General features: G+C 32.6%; 1 non-coding gene across 1 annotated transcript; it reads left to right on the forward strand.

The window, feature by feature from the left end:
* Positions 1-298: 298 nt before the first annotated feature.
* MIR10187 (microRNA MIR10187) lies at positions 299-575 on the forward strand. Its single transcript, NR_161643.1, has one exon. It is a non-coding gene; the product is annotated as a microRNA MIR10187 (primary transcript).
* Positions 576-12686: the final 12111 nt, after the last annotated feature.

A 12686-nucleotide genomic window follows, 5' to 3' on the forward strand; every position in this document is an offset into this window, starting at 1 on the left:
CAAAGAATTACATCATAACTTTCCCAACAAACCTCACTTTGGATTTTATCCCAAGTGCCAATGAAGCCGCTGCAGCTACCATTAAAATATATATAGAAAAGATGGACATGATTTGCTATATTATTATTATTATTATTATTATTATTATTATTATTATTATTATTGTTATTATTATTAATATATAGAATAAGATGCATCAAAAAACCATGGATTATACCAGAAATGGGATTGCAAACTTTGTGGAGATAGCAGTTTCAGAGAATGATCATACAATCCAAAGAGTGAAATTAAACTGCACTTTTGCAGGTCAAGTTGCAATTTTATTTAATGGGTCCAATGGATTCTCAGAAAACATTAATAAAGCCAAATCAGCTGTAACATTATTTTCTTTGTTGCTTGCATTATTAATTGACAGAGTTATAAGTAATACACTTTCAAGTTTTTTTTGTTCGCAAATTATTTAAAAAACATCTCAATCATAAAATACCGTACAATCATTAAGCTCTTAATGACTAAAATTACCAGAAAACTTCTTCCTTTCTTCCGAGGATAATTGTTGGAACCAAATGCATTCCTTCATTTTAGTAAATCAGCATCATCACCATGAATACCCTTCTCAGGATTGGTTTTCAACAAATTTGATAGTCCTACAACCTGATAATGATTCAAAAGCAACACTTGAAAATTATGACACTGAACAATACCATTACCAAGTTAAGAGAATATATTATTGGCAAACATACCCCTCCATATTGTTGCAGAGCAGCAGTGTCATGCTCCCTTGAAATTGAAGCAAGTTGCTCTTGTCCTATTGGAAATTCACCAGCAGTGGGGAACGAAGGAGGTTTAATAGGTTCTAACAATTTAATGCATTACCAATTTCATTCAAAGGAAAGTTCACAGGAAACTGAAATCCTTGGACAAGTTGATAACTTTTTAATCTTTATATCTTATTATTGATATGAGGTCCACTAGCAAATTTTTTATCATATTCACCAACATAGGGTGCAATATAATATGCTTTAGAATACAAAATATCTCAATATTTACCTTGGAAGATGACCAAATTTTAATCCCAAGAAAAACTACAATTGTCAATTTAGAAAAAAAACTGATTAAATCCATGACAGAATTACCTGTTCTGCACAATATTTGAAGAGGACAGATTTTTCCTTGAGGTAGTGCACTGCAGTTTTCGAAAGCTCACTAACTTCTGGATTGTCAGTGTCACCCAATTTTCTACATTCGGCCTGAACCCACCTAGAAATGAAGATTATAAGTGTGTGTATGTGTGTGTGTGTGTGTGTGTGTGTGTGTGTGTGTGTGTGTGTGTGTGTGTGTGTGTGTGTAGTTGATCTCAATACAAAGAAACAACTTGTAAGTGACTTTGAGAAAATACTAGATATAAAATGTCTATCTTTGGCATTTATAACAATACATACAGAGAGTAAAATTCACACTACATACTTATAGTAACTCACAGATAAAATTCACCTGCATAGGCGCTCATAAGCTCCTTCTTGGTACACAACCATCATATCCATCAACTCTAAACCAGCACGCTGCAATGAAATTCCTTAATTTAATAAAAAAATGCAATTTTGTTTTAAACTGATAAAGTAACAGCTAAGTACGACGCAATCCAGTCAGAAAAAGATCAATATTAACTGAAAATTGTGACAGAAAAGCAAACAACATAAAACAAAACAATTATTGACATGAAGAAAAAGAAAGACCAAGTTGCTTTGGTCATTTATAACTTAGAGAAATATAAATATAAAATTAATAATATTTGTTAATTCTATTTAATTATAGAACATCTTACTGTTCATTTTGAGTTGTCAATGATGGAAATCTTTGGAACTCGTACAACCAGAATTAGGGTTGATTAAGGATTAATTACTTCAAATTATTGAATAAGAATACAGAGCCTATGCATCCAGGAAACTTTCATTTTTGTTCCGAAGATGTGCACCTCCTTCTTGTTAACTGCAAATATCTCCATCAATGATCCAAATTCTAGATTTTACTTAAATCTTTTTCCACATTCACCTTTGTAATGTTATTAACCACTTTGTAGAAACAACGAGCTTGTAGAACTCTCACGACTTTAAGTCAAGGATGGAAAATATTGCCGAAGAGGATGAAGAGTATTCCCAAGTAAAATCTTAATTATATAGGCATTTTGGGTTCAGAATTTAGATTTCAGACAACAAGTTTGAATTGCATGCATAATATAAGGGGATAGAGACAATAAGAAGATTACCTGATGATGTGTCCTAAGCAACACTTTGCAATTGGCATGAATCTCTTGGACATGAGATAATTCCTTGAAAAAGTTTTCATTCAGCTCTTCTTCTCTATGTACATTTATCTACAAATAATCAACAATTAATTGTAAGCAAGAACAAAGTACATGTATTTCATTTAACTCATAAAGCCATAGTTCAAGACATAAAACAATAATTTAAACCTCTTCAGAGGAGAGCTGATAATCACGTAAGAAACATGCCACACTCTCTTGTCTTTGTGTAGTAGTTTCAAACTATTGTTTGAGCCTCTCTGTGGTGCCGATAATGTCAAATTGAAAATCACATGCTTAAATTCCACACCAAATATAGAAATTGAATCTCTTGATCACAAACCATACTCAGCTCTATTATGCTTGCTAGCATGGAATGATGGAACTGCCTGATTTGTACATAATTTATAAAAAAAAAAATTCCCAACTATTTCACCCAGATCACCCACTAAAATCCCAAGAACTTCCTATAAAGTGATTGGAAAACAACCTAAATCTAAACCATAACTCTAGACAGACACTGCCCTGAGCAACCTATTTTATTCCTAATTACTAAAATTATATCTATTTTTTATTTATTGTTTGCACATGGAACATTGATTTCTTTGTGTGTAAAATGCATATAGGTACAAGGAATCAGAATAAAAAAGTGTATCCCCTAAAATGTTGAATCCCAGGACACATAGAAACTATACCTCATTACCTCCCAATTGCATCATTCTTCTTCGCCTGCATTTTACAAGCTCTACCAAGGTAATCTTTGAGTGAATACATTTACTATGCTTCTACAGGATACAATATTTTCCAGGATGGAAAATGATTAATGATTAATCAGTCAATTTTCACATCATTATCTCATTTCGATTTTCGAATACTTATTCTAGCAGTAATTGATGTGTGAGTCCTACTAAGCACTACTTGCGCAATGTGCTAGTTTCATATCTAAAAATCAATTACATGGACAAAATGCAATTATCGTCCATATGAGCACTTTCTACAGAAGCAGAAGTGAATGCAACTCAATATTAATCTGCTGAGCTTCAGTCAATAACATTAGGCATCAAAGCACACAAAAATATAGTCACATGCGCATCAACTTGTTATGATAAAGACGCAAACAACGAATTATAGATAAGGAACTCTTAGAAACGGAAATCCAGACCTGTTGTAGTCTCTATGCTATCCAAGGCCTAACAAAGCAAATGTAGAGAGAAATGAACAATGAAAGCAAGTGAAGTAACAACGACTATATCAAAGTGAATCGACCTCGTTCTCCATGCTTATTAAAGAGAAGAAAGAGAGAGAGAGAAGGAACATGGATCTTGGCCTTGCTGTTGTCGATGGTATCGTTACTCTCCACCTCAAAGTGGAGAAAGAGAGAATGAAGAAGATGAAGGTGCAATGCTTTTGCCACAACTGGCTCATCGTCATGCGCTTAAGTCATCCATCACACACACGAGGTGGAAGATGAAGGTTAAGGAGGAAGAGCGAAAGGGAATCAGACAGAGGTGGAAGATGGAGAAACCCCTAGCGCAGAAACGCGAGAGGTTGGCATAGAGAGTGAGAAGGAAAATGAGAAAAGAGACAGGCGCGAGAGAGTAGAGGGAGATTTTAAAAACAATAAAAAATCTTCTAAAACAGTTTGGTAAAATCGTCTTAGAATGACATCCTTCTAAGACGGTTTTTACAAAACCATCTTAGAATGATTGTATTTATTTACAAAAATTTTACCGTGTTTCTTTCTAAGACGTTTGTTTATTAACCGACTTAAAATCAGCGACGTAAAAATTAATTTTTCTAGTAGTGATAGTGAAATGTGTGAGTACGACCGTGGTGGAAGACAATAAACCTTGGTTAGAAGAGAGAGAGAGTGTGCGGGGTGATTACTGATGTAGTCAACGTGGTATTTATACTTTTCATTATTAAAGTAAAATGACATGATCGTAGTTGTGTCACCATGACGGTTTTCGACTGACCTATGTTAAAATGATGGGGCCATGGTTGGAAGAAAAAACCCATTATTCATCCAAATGTGTTAACATCCAAACATTTACATAATTTCTCTATATTAATAAATTTAGATACACATGCCAATGTATAAAAAGATAAATGTATTAATTTATATTATATTATATATATATATATATATATATATATATATATATATATATATTATATATATATATATCATTTTAACGATCCTTCTTTGGGAATAATGTCAAATTTTCATTAGCTTGTACTTTGCGTATCACCCTAGCTTGGTCATATTAACAGTATAAAATTAGAAATGTAAAATAGTATAATAATTTTCAAAACTTAGTAATTTCTAAATTAGAAATTCAGTGTTAAACAATACAAAATTACTTTTCAAAACAAAACATTTTATACAATAAAAAAATGAAAATTTAGCAAACAAACAAATCCTTAATTTTTAGATCTTCCACCATTAACATTCTTTGCAATTCTATTTTTACAGGATGTAAAGCACGAAAAGCTCAGTTGCAGCCAAAAGCTCATTTCCATTTTGATGTAATACTTCCCTTTCATCCCTAATCTAACAAAAAATTGATCATTGATAGATTCAACTAAATGTATTTCAACATTTGACTTTTTAAATGTCTCTTTAAGATGTGAATTTTTCATTCATGCAATTTTTAATTTGCACACCATTAATTTTAGGTGGCACTTGATTTGAGAAAACATTTTTTGTTTTCATTTTCTAAAAATAGTTCTCATTTTCAAATTTTTAAGATTTGGAAAATATGTTTGTTTTGATTTTATATTTTATATTTTCAAAGATAAATATTGAAAAACTAAAAACCTTATAGGCAACTGTTAGACAACCCAAAATTGATCCTAATCAAATCACAATGCCAACATAAATTCAGTATGACAAGCTTCAATAGCAAGAATCATTACTCAAAGTAGGCACATCAAGTATCAAAATTTTGCAAAATTAACAAACTTAAATAAAAAAAAATGAAGAAGAAGAAATATAAACAGTGAATAAGAGGAGGGAGAGGAGTCGCTAGAATAAGAACAACAGAACTTCGACAATGATAGCATAACGCCGACGCCATCAACGTTGACGCCATCAACGCCTCTGATGGACCTGTGTACACAGGCACTTTGACTCCGGTGTAAGAACAACACACTCCGACTCCGATGGACTTGTGCGCACAGGCACTATGACTCTGATGTTTCTATGCACACTTTGGTGGATTCGTGCGACTGTGATGTTTCTGCACACACTTTGACAACCTTGACAGATTTGTGCACACTCACATGTTAGGAATTTTATAATTCCTAATTAATTAATATGGGCTACATATTATATTATAACATTTATATTAGTTATTTACATTTAGATGAGTTCAATATAAAGTGATCTAATTCAATGAGTCCATTAGACTACCAACAGAAAATTGATATGGGCTTAATGAGCGGAAACCAGTTTGGCCCATTTAGGGATAATGAGAACCCTAATAGGTTAAAACCTAAGGCATGATTATGATCCTCAATACACCAAATCAAGAAGCAGTTTCTCCTCTCCCCATCTAAAGAGAAAACGAAGGTCCCATAAGGAAAAAGGTAATTTGATTGAGGAAGGTCATTAAACAAATTGTTTGTGACCGCTGTAAGATTCCGCTGCATGTTGATCAAGCTCTATGGATCCACGTGACCGGTGCATGTCAAACACAAAGTTGGTATTTTGTACGTGTCCTGTGTTGGTATTTTGTACATGGCACAATTTCATACATACACACACACACACAGATATATATATATATATATATATATATATATATATATATATATATATATATATATATATATATATATAGGTTGATCTGAACAATGCATGTTATCATTTGAATCCATTCTATCAAGTGGAAGGAAATCTTTCAATTTGTGAGTCTTGTTGGGATATTTATGGTTCTTGAACTTAATTTGGTTCTAATTATGTTCAATTAAATCTAAGACTTGCTGACTTTTTTTATAATGTATATGCTGTATTTTTTTTTTAATGTTATCTTGTACCATCAATTAATTTATTTGTTCCTTTGCCCTATTATGTTCTTTATGTTTGGTCGTTCTCTTGATAATCTAGGATTAATCATATATTTTTGTGAATGTTGAGATTTTTATTTTCATTCAGTTTGACAATAATTTTGTTGTAGGGTATCAAGGAAGGATGGTATGATGGGGAAGCATTACTTTTGCAGTTATTCTTGGTAACCAGGTAATTGATTTTTTATTATTATTATTGTTTTTCTTATCCTAATTGACTGCATTTTCAATTTGTTATTAAGTTCTTTTCTACTCTTTCTAGGTCCCTACTGATGGAATTCTGAGGCCACCAACAACAAAATGTATCTTGAGTACGTACGATATTTCCAATGTGCATACATTTGGTGGCACTAGTTGGTCAATTTTAGAATTTAGTTGGGACATTAATTATATGAAATTCTTTATTTTTTTAAAAAACACATTCTAAGACGGTTATCTAAAAAACCATCTTAGAATGTCTACATTCTAAGATAATTTTTTAAAAAATCGTCTTAGAATCGTCAAAATATTTTTAATTTTTTTATAAAAAAATTCATTCTAAGACGGTTCTCTATGGAACCATCATAGAAAGTGCAAACTTTCTACGACAATGACTACAACAACGGTTAATAACCAACGTAGAATGCACAAATTAAACGACATAGAAAGTATTTTTCGTAGTAGTATATGATTGTGTTGCTCTCTTCTTTTTTCATCTTCACATGTCACCACGATCGTAATCCAATTCACTACAGTTGTGGTGCTTTTCACGCACTACACTCTGCACATGTCACTATGATTGCAACACCCACATAACGATCGTGACACTCCTCAATTCTTCTTCTTCTATCTCTTGGCACCACGGTTGTAATCACACCACTACAACCATAGTGAATCTTCATTGTGGACCTTTATCCAAGCATCCTGACCGTGGTCACCATCATATCGTGGTCAACACCATGATAGTCGTGATGCCCTATTTCTTTGTGACATTTTTCCAACAATGTTTCTCTTCTTTTTCTTTTCAGTATCTCTCTTTCTCTAGGTATGTCATGGGTAGGCAGCTCACACGATCAAGGCAAATGTCCACGCACCTCTCGTACTCAACAGCCAACTCCAGAGCCTCTGGTTCCTCAGCCACCATTGCCACATGCACAAGCGGAGCCAAAGCACTATAACACATCAGTACCTCTTGCCTTCATGGATCAATACCGAATTCTTGAAAGTTAGTTTCGGCTATTTGAGACTCGTTACTTTGATGATCGGATTCTAGGGGAGCTCGATCTCTATGACAGAGTCTATCACTACCTAACATGCATGATTGGTAGAGGGGTGCCTCGAATTTAGAGCATTCCTTCTAAGACATCATGATGGACTTTATCTCCACTTGCTAGGAGTGGGACTCATCTGGAAAAGATGCAAACTCTAAGGCAGAGCAATGTTATTACAAAACCTCCAACAAGCTCAAATGACAATGATGGGAGTTGTTGCTACTCTGACCATCCAATCACTTCCATCTGTCCAACTACAACCTCTCCACTCATCAGCCACCACTAGCAAGTATATTGCCTTCACCTACTGAACCAACTCCATCATCACCAACGTCCACACCACCAGTTCAACCACCTCCACCACCACTTGCTCAAGAGTCAATATGATGTCCTTCATCTTTGTTTACTTCTTTGAACCTTGTCCTTTTGTTAATGATAAAAGGGGGAGAAGTAATCGTGATGGTGGTGCAAACAGCCCGTCTAATGATCCTTTACATGGGATTGGAGGTCCTATAACAAGGTCCAAGACTAAGAGGATGAAGTAAGCTTTGCAAGGCCTGATTCTAAAGATCAAAGAGAAAGAAAACTAATGTGAATTAAGGGCTACACCTAATTGGGTCACTCTTCTACAAATTAATGAAAATGCTTTGAGGCTAACTTGAAGAATCACTTTAGGAAGCCCAATTCACAAGACAAGAAGCATCCATGGACTGAGTTGATTAATTTTGGTGGATATTGGGTTGATTTGATAATGATTAAGCCCAACATGCTCATAAATTTTAGCCTACTTTTAAAATAGGATTTATTTTCATTTTTTAATTGTATTTTGGGTTTATTTTCGGACTTGTAATGGGTTGCCACGACCTTTTATTGTTATTTTAAAGTCTTTCAATTATTAGATTAGTTATTAGACTTGGGCCTAAACTAGGGTTACTAGTAGGAGTATAAATAGACTCCTTAAACACTTTGTTGGGAGGAATTGGAAGATTAATGAAATTTGAGAGTTTTTCTATTGTGAAAGTTTTTCCTTTGTTCTAGGGTTAAGAACTAATAGTGTTGGTTCTACTGGAAGATCGCGGTTAAGGTCACGCTCCTTTTGATAACTTTGGTTTTACCAGCGAGTCGCGGTTAAGGTCAAGTTTCTTTCTTTTTATACCTATTTTCAAGATTATCCTAAGTGTTCTTTTATCATATTAAGGGAATTTTTTATGTAAAAATAGAACAGTTAATAATATAAATGGTTCGGTGTTCATATATGTTGATATATTTGTGTGTATATACATACATATATATAAGTTTGCCTGTTGTTAGACTTTTGGCAAGCGTACCAATTATCGTTACAAGTTACACATTTATAAAAAGAGTTCGTCTCCACAGGGACTTGAGTTACTTAATTCATTCAGATAAAGGTTATCAATTCAATAATTATGTACAAATTTAATCGAATGTCATTGGTTTTGGTTTAACTAACTAAAGATAACTTAAAGTAAAAGAATAGTGAAAATAATGGATTTACGGAAATAAAGGAAATACTGGAATGATAGAAATAACGGAATTTATTGCGTCGGAAATACATAAAACTACAGAAACAATAATAACAACTTTAATTAATTCAAAAAAATATAGGATTAGATTTCATCGTTCATACCCTTAGTATCTTAATAAGATTAAAATATATGAATCATTTTGTAACATTACTGATGCATACATTAAGTTACCCCAAGTCGATTCCTCGCACTTGAGGCCTAAAAATATTTACCGAATATCGATCTCTCACATATGAAGTAAATAACCCAACATTACAACTATATTCTCGTATTTTTTGCAATCAAAATGTTATGCTCTATTCCTAGCAACGTAGCGTAAAGAGTAAAATCATTTAGTTCAAATTCTAAGATTACTTTCCAGTCTCACTAAAAATCCAATTTCATGACACTAGTGATCAAATAAAATCAAGCATTACACGTAGAATGAAATCACCAATAATGAGTAGAAAAGATTCATACATATATAATATCAAAAGGCATACATAAGGGTACAAAGATTACATCCAATCTTTAAGAAAAGCTAACCGATCATTACACAGAGCATAAGACTAAAAAGAGAAATGACGAAGGATGTGATCCACGGTCACAACTCTGTAGTGCATTGGCTCCACTTTTCCTTTTTTCTTTCTTCTTCCTTAGCCTCTACATTTTTCTCTCTATTCTAGTTCAACTGGATCTTCTTTTCTTCCACAAATGCATGGCAATTTATAGAAAACAGCCTAGGAGTGTAGACAAATTCGCCCAAGCGAGCTGCAACTCGCCCAGGCGAATTTGTTGCTTATTATTGAAGACTTCCACTCGCCAGGCGAGCTGTAGCTTGGCCAAGCGAGTTGCTTGTTTAGTGCTAAAGTAAAATCTTTAGCCTAAGCAAGCTAGTTGCTAGCCTGGGTGAATTTGGGGTCAGAAATTTTTGTGAAATTACCATTTTGCTCTTCCTTTTGGCTTTATTTCTAGATCTAACAAACAACCATCAAAACCTACAAAATTATGGATGAATCTTTCATATTTAAACAAAAACATTAGTAAATAGAAATTTTATATAAAACAACTAGATTTAAGGGTAGTTTATAAGAAAACTAATACAATTGAAAGATAAGTGTTAACAATTTAGTCCCAATAATAATGAAATATGACACTTATCAACTCTCCCTAACCTAGAATCTTGCTTGTCTTCAAGAAAAATTATAAATAACAATAGTATAACTATAAAATAAATATTCTTCAAAAATTATGAATATGCTTTGTAATGAATCAATCCCCAAACTGATCAGAACATCATTTTTCAAAACAAAACAATGAGAAATGAAAGCACAAAGATGGAATTCACAAAACCAAAAATGAGATTAAGATAAATTCGCATTTTGTTTCTAAAGAACATCAGATGAAACACCTGATTCATTCAAATAGAGGAAAACCTCTTAAAGGTGTATAATTCTCACACAGGCAAGTGTTTCATCTCAATTCCAATCACTGATATGTCATAAATCAATTTTGCAAGTCATTTCCCATCAAATCAAAGATTATTTGCATAATCATCATGGATTAATAGGTCTTTTAAGGTTGGGCCTGGTTTTGAAGGAAATCTCACTTTTTCTAGATATTCAAACATACCTTGAGAATAGGAGAGCAGACATAAAAATCAGCTAGTAACTCAAATGAACGATCACTTCCTATCCCTTTTTCTTTTCAACCAAGGTATCACTTCTTTCTATTCAGATATTTACAACAACTCTAATAAAATGTACATGATTTAGACATTTATTTATGCACAACAAATTTGTTTTTCCTTTTTCTTTTTCTTTTCTCTTTTTTTTCTTTTCAATTTTTGTTCTTTTCTTTTTTGTTAAATATTTAATTTCCTTTAATACCCATAAAAACGGAGTATTTACATCACATTAGCCACCAAATGATAGAAATCTTTAACAAAACACCTTTGCTCTCCTAACCTAAGGTAATGTTAGAAATTTTTATCCTAGGTTAATGCTCCAACAAAATGAAGTGTTTGGCTTATAGGGCTTGCGAATGATAATATACATTGGAATAGCTTTTTGGCCAATGACTTAAAATGTAAAGAAATAAAGAAAACATAGATCATATCCATGAATCATATGTTATGACAATTAGAAATTCATGCAAAATCAATTGTAGAACATATCAATGAGGACACTCAATGGTACATTTGTGGTTGCACACAGTCACTAAAGCTTAAGGTCTGTTTCCATGTTCAAATCAAACCAGTGTTTCAAAAGTTGTTCTTTTATCAAGTACATGTAAAAACATATGAATTCATTTGGTATTGGGGAAAGCCTTCCATTGTCATCATAAAAAAGGAGGAGACTAATAAGTCTGGACGGGAAATTGTCTATTGGACGGCATATGCTTGCCCTTGATTTTGATGATTACAAAGGCATAAATTATTTATGGACTAATGAGTTATTCTTAATTGAATAGAACCTACCACATAACAAAGACACTTGGTATTATTTCTTATCCTACAACTCTTATTAGTATGCGTCCAATCACAAGGGGGAATTGTTTTATTAAAGATTATATCTAGCATCCAATGCACTGTTAATTGAATAGTGTCCACCATTAGTGAAAACCCATGTTCATACATTGTGTTGGTTTATTCACGTCTAATGGACTTAAATCACTTACACGTTTTATTTTTTACTAAGTATAAGTAATGTTTGTTGTACTGATGTATCCATGTTAGCCAAGTGCATAAACTTATCTTTTGTGATTTCCTTTTTGTCTTTCTTATTTTAAATTGCTAACATTTGAATTTAAGGAAGGACATAATAGAAGGGAATAAAAGGAATTAACAAGAATGTTCCTCATGGATCATTTGTGCTTAAGAGAAGAAACACATGCATTTTCCATACTATAATTTTTTTCTCTCTCCAACTAAAGCACAACACGTAGCACTGCCTACAATTGAGACAACGGTCATATCAAGAAACCAGTGTCAATCCCGTAAAGGATACTTGACCGAAGCCTATAAAAAGCAACTCAAGCTTTGTATTCAAGTTAACGAACATATTAAGGGAAAATGAGCAAGAGAACTTTGTTTACACTTTCTCAATTAATCCATATAAATTCACATTTTCACAATTTAGGTCCCTGTAATTTTTTGTAGCATTTTTAGTCTTAGTAAGTTTGTGTTTTTTTTAATTTAATTCCTTTTAAGATTTCATTTTTTTCATTTTTGTCCTTACAAGTTTACATTTTACGGACTAAAATTGGAAAAATGAAAACTTATAGAGATCAATTTTTTTATAAAAAATGCAATCATACATAAACTAAATTCATATTTAAGTTTACAATGTAAAATTTGTTATATATATTTATATACATACATGCATGCATGCATACATACATATATATATATATATATATATATATATATATATATATATATATATATATCTCTCTCTCTATTTAGATAACTGTGTATCCCATAATGTGCTAGAGGTATTACTCCTAGAATGCATACTCAGACCAACTAGTGTGGAC

This window comes from Glycine max, chromosome 10 (assembly GCF_000004515.6).
Source record: "Glycine max cultivar Williams 82 chromosome 10, Glycine_max_v4.0, whole genome shotgun sequence".
Taxonomy (NCBI): Eukaryota; Viridiplantae; Streptophyta; class Magnoliopsida; order Fabales; family Fabaceae; genus Glycine; species Glycine max.